This window comes from Malus domestica, chromosome 14 (genome assembly GCF_042453785.1).
Source record: "Malus domestica chromosome 14, GDT2T_hap1".
In the NCBI taxonomy this organism is placed as follows: Eukaryota; Viridiplantae; Streptophyta; class Magnoliopsida; order Rosales; family Rosaceae; genus Malus; species Malus domestica.
Window position 1 is genome coordinate 17,600,332 of NC_091674.1, and position 8,207 is coordinate 17,608,538.

An 8,207-nucleotide genomic window follows, 5' to 3' on the forward strand; every position below is an offset into this window, starting at 1 on the left:
TGATCATCAGCGGTTTGTGGGTTTGTTCCAAAGGCATTTATTGCCTTCGTCCTCTGGGGCTGTACCTGGTAATGAAGCTTCAAATGATGAACCTCCAATGCCTCCTCCTTCTGGGGTTTTGTCAAGTACTGAGGCTCCGGATAACCACCCTCCGGTGCTTTCTCTTTCTGGGGCTCTACCGACTGCTGAGACTTCCCCTAAGCAACCTTTGTGAAGGCTCCCTTTTGTTTGTTTATTTTGACTCATGTATATGTACATATTTGTGGCTTATCGAAAATATTAATAAATAAGCTTTGCTTCATTTCAACATATTGTGTTAAATACACCAAAGCCTTCTTCATAAAGTTCTTTGAATTTTTGCTTTTGTTGAAACCTGTATTGTTGAAGCTTTGTGAGTGAAGCATGTAGTTTGAGGTAGTGTTCCCTTAATTTCCCGAGTGAGGAAAACTTCTCGGTTGGAGACTTGAAAAATCCAAGTCACTGAGTGGTTGTGAGACTGCCGAGTATCAAGGTGCAGTAGCATATGGTGAGAGTCCCCCAAGTCTTCAGGCGAAGAGAGTTGCCGAATGAGGTGTCTAGCTAGTAGTCAATGTCATGAGTAGGAAAACTTCACTTGTTTCTTTTCGAAGTGGTAACCCAGGGCTCTTTCTTCATATATTGTTTTTTTGTTATGAAGATGTGTTAGGCCCAAAGAAGTGGAGGCCTAGGCCCTTTTTTTTTTTTTACTCCCTCCCTTTTTCTTTGGAATGTTTGTACAGATATCTATAATGTGGCCTTTGTCATGATTTTGGAGGATGGGTGTATTCGAATCCAATGAGGGGTAGGGTATGACTCATTATCATGTGCCATGATTTTGTCTTCCTTTAGCTTTTCTTTTGCTTTGCTTTACCATTTTTGCTTTCCTTTAGTCTGCCTTTAGCTTTTCTTCAATATAACACCATTTTCTGTGGCTCAGATCGCAAAACCATCTTCATGAAAGTTGTTCCTTAGCTCGTGAACTACAACATATCCGAATTGGAGATCCATCGGAGCAGTACAACTCCAGAAATTCAGGTATGATGAGTGATTGTTCGTCATTTGTATATCAACGCGTCAGACTTGTTGTGAGCTTCAAAAACTCCATTTTCTCTTACTCAGATCAACATACTTTCTTCATCGAAGTTGTTCCTTAACTTGTGAACTACAACATATCCAAAATTGAGATCCCTCGGAGCTGTATAACTCAAGAAATTCAGGTATGATGAATGACTGGTTATTATTTTTCTGTCAACCCGTCAGATTTGTTGTGAGCTTCGAAACTCCATTTTCTATTTTTCGGATCAGCATGTTTTCTTCATTGAAGTTGTTCCTCATCGTCTCTTTCATAACATATCAAAAATTCAGAATGAACTAATGGTTAAATATTTCCAGATCTTCGAAACATCACAGCAGCTTCGAAATCTGCAAGAATCCGACTGTCATGTTTGGAGCTTCAACACTTTAATTTCCGTCGCTCAAACAGAAATGGTTCCTTCTTGAAAGTTGTTCATATGCTCAAAAACTATAGGGTGTCCAAAATTCAGCTCCATTGGAGAAGAGCAGAGGTTGCAGAAATTTGATAGATGAAAGGAGGCGGAAGATGGAGAGAGAGAAAAAGTCTCTTGGGTTGGATTTCTATTTTGGGGCAGATTCCAATTTTTGTAGCACCTTCATTATTGATGAATTGCTTGTACTTTTGTCCATTAAGAAACCTGGGACTTTGGCTTGTTGTTGGATCTATTATAATATGTTTGGGAACATATATAAGTGAATAAATAAGAAGGAAGATTTTGGGCCCTTGTGGGTGTAAAACAAAAAATGTTTATGTTTACCCAAGTGTTTTTGTACAAGTTCAAGGGCATCTTGGGTTTTGTGAACAAAATTTGTTTATTTGGAGCAAGGTTTTGTGTTGAAGCTTTGTAGGTGAAGTTTTGGTGTTGAAGCTTTCTAGGTGAAGCTTTGATGGTGAAGCTTTGTAGATGAAGCTTTGTAGATGAAGCTTTCTAGGTGAAGCTTTGATGGTGAAGCTTTGATGGTGAAAGTATGTAGAGGGAGCTTTCTAGGTGAAGCTTTTTTAGGTGAAGCTTTGTAGGTGAAGCTTTTTTAAGTGAAGCTTTTCGGGTGGAGTTTTTTGGGTGAAGCTTTGTGGGTGAAGCTTTTTAGGTGAAGCTTTGTGGGTGAAGCTTTTTTAGGTGAAGCTTTTTGGGTGAAGCTTTTTGGGTGAAGCTTTTTGGAGGTGAAGTTTTTTTTTTTTGTGGGTGAAGCTTTTTTAGGTGAAGCTTTTTGGGTGAAACTTTTTGGATGAAGCTTTTTGGGTGAAGTTTTGGAGGTGAAGCTTTTCGGGTGAAGCTTTTTGGATGAAGCTGTTTTTTTTTTTTTTTTTTTTTTTTTTGGCGCTTGACACGGTCTTCATTTGCTTGTTTTGCAGTGACTGTGGAAGACGGATTGCTTTCTGATTGAGAAGGGTTCCGGCATCGCTTTGCACCATCTTCATGTGGGTAATATAGGAACTTCCTTATGTTTTGATCATGCATGTAGTGATAGAATTTGTTTCTTCTTATTGTAGATGTCAGAGCCTGGAAGTTCTAGTGATGAGGGCTCTTCTAGCTTTAGCTCTAAGTCTGAGTCTGCAATGTCAGAGTCTTCAGGGTCTTTGTTAGAGTCCTGTACTAGAGAAACATTGGATGATCTTCCCAACCGTCAAACTTTAGCTATTGCTAGTTCTTCCTCCATGGCGTTGGGTGAGGGGGTTGTTTTTGATGCCATACCCATAGTTCGCTCTGAGTTCACAGCAGACCATCTAAAGAATAACTTGTTAGATAATGAGAAGCAGGTTGAGGCGCTAAGGCAGTCATGTAATATCCCTCGTAGTGTAGGGATACGTTTGGTACATGATGAAGAATGGCCTTCTGAGCCTCCCCAGGGTCATGTTATGCTCTACACCCAGATATTACTGACTTTAAGGGTGAGACTACCTTTACATCCGTGGTTGCAAAAGATGTTATCTTTGATCGGATATGCACCTGGGCAACTCAATCCTGGTTTCTGGGATACTTTGATTGGATTTTATATCATTTGGATGGAGTGTGGGTTGTGTGAGCCTTCCTTCCATCAGTGGCGTTACTGTTACAAGATGCGCCCAGCAAAATCATGCACTGGTTATGCCGAGTGTGCATGTCGGAGTGAGGGAGAGCGTATTGTGTATGGTAAGAAAAAGGCATACTACACATGGAAAAACCGTTGGTGCTTTCTGTATAATGATTGGGAGTATGATAAGGGTGTCACGCCTGAGCGACGTGTGCTTACTCACTTCCAGACTGTAGGTTGTAACGTATCAACCGTTCGTACTATTTGCTATTTGTTGTGGTATTTTCTTGCTTCTAACACTTTGCTTCATGTAGTGACGCGGGGCACCATCAAACTGTTTGGGCATGAGCTATCTGACATAGAGAAGGTGTTGAGGGTGCCCAAAGAGGATAGACACTTAAGCAAGCTACGACCCTTATTTCGTCGGTACGGTTTCCAACCCTTAGTTTTCGAGAGCCAGGGACGATCGAGTAAGTTGTATCCTTCATGTAAACTTTGCTCTTTTCCTTACTTTATTTGGAAAGTTGTATTTCTTATTTTGATTTTCCTTATGCAGTGGAGAAGGTAAGCAAGAAAACAGGGACTAGCACCAATAAAAGGAAAGCACCAGTGTTAGTTCCTTCGGAAGACATCCTACCGCATAAGAAAATTCATAAGTTCCGAGGGGAACCATCCGTTAGACCTAAGTCCCAAGATGGGGTCCTTAAGGGGCCTGCCTTTAGGAAGACTGGAGTCGAGGCCGTTGAAAATGCTGCTGCCGTAGTTGCAGGAGAAGGGAGCCGACTGTTGCCTCCTCCTCTTACTATGGAGCACACTGTCCAGGAAAGTGATCCTGGTTCCCGCCATGAGGGGAAAGGCAAGGAAAGAGCTGGCAGTGTCCCGTGGAAGGACTTGAGGGTTGCCACGCGGCCAAAGGATTTTGGGGATATCAACAATTGCTTGGCAGGGCGTCGATTCGCCTTCGATGAGCTCGGAGAGCCCTTAGCTAAGGATGAATCGGATTGCGACCGGATGTTGAAGCTGTCTTCATATGTGAGTGTTACTTTGTCATTTCCTTACTTTTTCCTCTTTATTATCATTATTTAGGTAGTGATGATCGTCTTGCCATGCAGGTCATGGCCGAGTATCACGATAGACTGCAAGAGGTTGAGCGGTACAAGGCAAAACTGAAGGAGAATAAGCAGCTTGTGGACGAGGCCCGAAGGAATAAGGGACTTTTGACTCAGGCTCTCCAACTGAAGGACGAAACCATGGAGAGCTTGAAAAGGCGAAATGGTGAGAACCTAAGGCTTAAGAAATTGCTTGAGGCAACTAAAAAACAGTTGGAGGTGGCTACCTTGGAGGTATCCAAGGTTAGGGGAGAATTGGATGGTGCCTTAGTTGAGATTTCTGAACTGGAGAAGAGCATTCCAACTGAAAGGGAGGCTGCTGTGCAAGAATACTTAAGTTCTTCGACCTTTCATCTTGCTATTAAACCCTACTGTGCTCAAGAAGCTCGCTTTGAAAAAAGGAAATGGATGGCCGTCCTTGATCGTTATGATGATGGGAGCATTCTTCGAAAATACCACGAAGATATAGATGAGCATCATCGAAAGGGCGAGACATTTGTCCTTGCTATTGATCCTAGCAGCGAAGATGAGTCTGATAATGAAGGTAGTGCTGATGCACAGACTCAGCATGGTGAAGAGGATCTTGGGGATGCAGAGGATGATGGTAGGACGCGGAGTGATACTGCCAGGGGTTCGGCTTCAGATGAGAATGAATAGCAGTGTCTTTACTATCTGCATGTATTCTGGATGTAGTAGTCTGATGTGTGTATAACATGTGCCCATGTTATAAGCTTGAGAGTTTTGGATTTTAGGTGTTTATGAGTGTTTGCACTATTATTAATGCATGTTTGGCTATGTATGAATAAATCTATTGTTTGGATATAAGCCATTGTTTGGTTGTTCCTTTCTTTGTATAGTCTTGTCGACACATACTTAGATTTTGTTTCGTGTTGGATATATCTGCTTTGAGGTTTCAACACTTGAGTGTTCCATTGCTAGGAATGTAAAAGAGTGAGGGCTGAGTTGGCTAAATTACCTCTTTATTGAATTCATTGCCAAATGGCCTTCATTACATAGGATGCCGAACGGCTATAGCTCAACACTTGTACATCGTGAGTCTATTTGTAGTAGTACTTCAAGTGATCAGCGTTCCATGGATGGCCAAGGGTCTTGCCATCGGAGCTTCTAAGTGTGTAAGAGCCAGGGCGACTGATGCCAATGACTTCATACGGTCCATCCCAGTTTGGACTAAGTGTGCCTTCACTCGGGACTCTGTCGCAGAGTAATCTTTTCTTTAAGACCCAGTCTCCTATTTTGAAAGAACGAGGCTTGACCCTAGAGTCATAATAGTTGGAGATGCGCTGCTTGTAGGCGACATTCCTCAAGTGAGCTTGGTTTCTGTGTTCCTCGACTAAATCCAAGTTGAGGGTGAGTTGTTTGTCATTTTCACTTTGAATGTAGTTCTGGACTCGGAATGTTGCTTGCTCGAGCTCAACAGGGACAACCGCCTCTGTGCCAAAGGCAAGTGAGAATGGAGTTTCTCCTGTTGAAGTCCGATATGAAGTGCAATATGACCAAAGAACTTGGGGTACAAATTCTGGCCAACAGCCTTTAGCTTTGTCCAAGCTGGTTTTCAAAGTGCGCTTGATTATTTTGTTGATGGCCTCAACTTGTCCATTAGACTGGGGATGAGCTGGAGAGGCAAAGCATAAGTTGATGTTGAACTTAGAGCAGAACAACCTGAACTTCTTGTTGTCAAACTGTCGCCCATTGTCAGTGACTATCGCATTGGGAATGCCGAATCTACAAAGGATGTTCTTCCACACGAAGTCTTCTATCTTTGCCTCAGTAATGGTTGCCAAGGGTTCTACTTCGGCCTACTTTGTGAAGTAGTCCACTGCAACGACTGCGTAACAGACTTTGCCCTTCCCTGCCGGCATTGGGCCGATCAAATCAAGTCCCCACTGGGCGAAGGGCCAAGGGCTAATCATAGGAGTAAGAGGCTCTGGAGGGGAATGAGGAATAGTCGCATATCGTTGACATTTGTCACATGAGCGGGATACTTTGATGGCATCCTGGTGGAGTGTTGGCCAGTAATATCCTTGGAGAAAAGTCTTGTGTGCTAGGGACCGAGATCCAGCATGATCTCCACAGACTCCCTCATGTATTTCCCGAAGGACGATTTCCGCCTCGGCAGGCGTAAGACACCTTAAGTATGGCAGGCTAAAACCTCGCTTATAGAGTTGATCATTGATGATCAGGTAGCGGGTAGACTTGTATCGAATTTGCTTAGCCTGGACTTTATCATTTGGGAGGGTGCCATGAGCAAGGAAATTATAGATCGGGGTGATCCAACTATCCCCCTGTTGTAAGTTGCATACTTCTGCGACCATGGTGCTTGGTGTTGCCAACAGTTCGACATGAATTTTTCTTCCAATCTTGTCTTCCACAGCTGAGGCGAGGCGAGCCAGGGCGTCTGCATGACTGTTTGCCGCTCGAGGAACTTGGGTGATCTGGTAGTGGAAGTGCTTGAGCAAAAGTTGTGTTTGCGCAAGATATGCTGCCATGGAGCTGTCCTTAGCATCAAAGTTGTTGGTAACCTGGTTGACCACTAATTGGGAGTCACTGAAAATATCAATTTGTTTAACCCCGAGGTGTTTGGCCAAACGTAATCCTGCTAGAAGGGCTTCATACTCGGCCTCATTGTTTGATGCCTTGAATTTGAAACGAAGAGCATACTCCATTGCTACTTTGTCGGGCGTAGTCAAGACTAGTCCCGCTCCACAGCCCTGTTGGTTGGATGAGCCATCAACATACAGACTCCATGCTGAGGTCGTTGATTCTACTTTTTGAGCTTCCGATGGTAATGAAGCTACTGCTTCAGGTGTAGAAGCAATGTCAACAGGATATGTGAAGTCGGCGATGAAATCTGCTACTGCTTGACCTTTTTCGGCTGGTTTTGGTTGGTAGGAGATGTCAAACTCACCCAATGCTATCGCCCATTTGATCATTCGTCCAGACGTGTCAGGACTCTGGAGTATCTGTCGAAGAGGGTGATTGGTAAGCACGATGATGGCGTGTGCTTGGAAATAAGGGCGAAGTTTCCGAGCAGACATGACCAATGCTAGAGCTAATTTCTCAATGTTGGAGTATCGTGTCTCCGCATCTTGTAGGGCCTTGCTAGCGTAGTAGACGGGCCGTTCGACACCACTGTCCATTCGAATAAGAACAGAACTGACTGCTGAAGCCGAAACTGATAGATAGATGATGAGAGTGTCACCAACTTCTGGTTTGGAGAGCAGAGGGGCTTTACTCATGTACTCTTTGAGGTTCCTGAATGCCTTGGCACATTCCTCCGTCCATGTAATGTACTTCTTATTTCCCTTGAGTGCTTTGAAGAAAGGAGCACATCTGTCTGTGGCCTTAGAGATGAATCTGGTTAAGGCTGCCACCTTGCCAGTAAGGCTTTGGATGTCTTTTGAAGTTATTGGCTCTTTCATGTCGAGGATTGCTTTGATCTTTTCAGGGTTAGCTTCAATGCCTCGTTGGCTAATCATGAAGCCTAAGAATTTGCCAGAGCCCACGCCGAAGGCACATTTGTTGGGGTTCAACCTCATTCGATACCTCTTTAGAATGGTGAAAGTTTCAGATAGGTTGGTGATGTGTTGGTCAGCATGTTTGCTTTTGACTAGCATATCATCAACGTAAACTTCCATGTTCTTCCCAATTTGTTCGGCGAACATTGAATTGACCAGTCTCTGATAAGTTGCTCCTGCATTCTTTAGGCCGAAAGGCATGACTTTATAGCAATATAGTCCCCTGTTAGTAGTGAAGGCCGTGTGTTCTTGGTCTGAGGGGTTCATGAGGATTTGGTTGTATCCTGAATAAGCGTCCATAAAGCTCAAGAGCTCACACCCTGCCGTAGAGTCTATAAGCCTGTCAATAAGAGGAAGAGGGAAACTATCTTTCGGACACCCTTTGTTTAGGTCGGTGTAGTCAACACACATCCTCCACAAGACCTTTTGAAGCGAAAGACTTTCTTTGGTCGGATTT

General features: G+C 43.6%; 1 long non-coding RNA gene across 1 annotated transcript; it reads left to right on the forward strand.

Annotated features, from left to right (window-relative positions):
* Positions 1 to 874: 874 nt before the first annotated feature.
* On the forward strand, positions 875 to 1,815 carry LOC139191618 (uncharacterized). Its single transcript, XR_011575726.1, has 3 exons — positions 875 to 1,053; positions 1,138 to 1,235; positions 1,411 to 1,815. It is a non-coding gene; the product is annotated as an uncharacterized lncRNA (long non-coding RNA).
* The last annotated feature ends 6,392 nt before the right edge of the window (positions 1,816 to 8,207 follow it).